Source organism: Belonocnema kinseyi, chromosome 2 (genome assembly GCF_010883055.1).
Source record: "Belonocnema kinseyi isolate 2016_QV_RU_SX_M_011 chromosome 2, B_treatae_v1, whole genome shotgun sequence".
In the NCBI taxonomy this organism is placed as follows: Eukaryota; Metazoa; Arthropoda; class Insecta; order Hymenoptera; family Cynipidae; genus Belonocnema; species Belonocnema kinseyi.
Window position 1 is genome coordinate 169146851 of NC_046658.1, and position 1376 is coordinate 169148226.

The 1376-nt window shown below is 25.7% G+C and overlaps 1 pseudogene; it reads right to left on the reverse strand.

Moving 5' to 3' along the window:
• The window catches only part of LOC117168049, a 118412-nt pseudogene that overhangs the window by 59950 nt on the left and 57086 nt on the right, over positions 1-1376 (reverse strand).

Here is a 1376-nt window from a genome sequence, read left to right on the forward strand (position 1 = left end):
GACTTTAATCGTTCCTTCCGTGAGTGTGATTTCCTTCAGAATAGCCGAAAGAAAAGAACTCTTGCCAGCTCCGACCATTCCGATTATCATGTAGAGTTTTCCGGCTTCTATTTCTAAATTTAAATTATTTAGTGTATTTTCTGACTGTCCAGGTTCCCATTTTGCTACCACGTTCTCTATTTTAATTGCCCAAGTTTCTGGAGGATCACCCATCACGTCTTCTAATCCTAAAATAGGATATATGGTTTACAGAGCTCTAGGAAAAGGGGAACTAAGCAGATTTTAAATGAAAATAAGGTAGTAAATTCTGTTGAATAAAATTACTGTGTGGAAACTGTATATAATTCAAATTGAAAAGCTTTAAATTTATATATTTTTAGGTCAACTTATTGCTTCTTTAACGAGGTGATTCCACTTGTATTCAGGCAGTTGAGTTCTTAAACAAAATAAATGAATTTTCTACTAAAATAGTTGGATTTTCAACTGAAAAAGATACATTTTCAAAGCAAAATTTCATTTCCTATTAAAGAAATTAATTTGGGATTAAAATGAGAAATTTTCAATCAACAAAAATAAATTTTTTAACAAGGTAGCTTAACTTTCAATCAAGTAGTGGAATTTTAAAACAAAAGAGATAAATTTTCAACAAAACACAAAAAAATTTTCAACCGAAAAAGATAAATTTTGTACTGAAAAGAGAATATTATAATTTTCAGTTAAGAAAAATTAATTATCAACAACGTTTTCTTCAGCAGTATAATTACATTTTCAACCAATGAAAGGAATTTTCCATTGAAATTATGAATCTCCGACCAAAAAATATTATAGTTTACGTTTCAACCAAAAAATAATTTAATTCGAAATAAAAAAGGTAAAAGAGACGAACATTCAACTATAAACCTAAATATATTTAAAATATAGGTAGATAAATTAATATAAACAATATTTTTTAATCTTTAATTAAAACAGATTAAAATTTCTTCGAAGAAGATAAATTTTCTAAGAAAAAGATGAATTGTCGATCAAATAGTTGGAATTTTTATTTAAAAAAAATTTGTGAATTACGAATGACATAAACAAATTGTCAAACGAGAAAATAATTTTTAATGAGCATTTTCTTAAACAAAACATTTCAATTTTCAATCAAAGAGATGAGTCGTCAATAAAAAAAGTTAGTGTGTGACAAAAAAGTTTAACTTTCAACTAAGAACTTAAATTATCAATAAAAAAAATGAAGCACATTGTTCAATTTCTCATCCAAAAAGATGAATTTTCAACAAATGAATTGCATTTGCAAACAGAAAGGATGATTTTTGAACCAAATAATTTAATTTTGAACCAAAAAATAAGATTTAAAAAAAAAGATTCATTTTTAC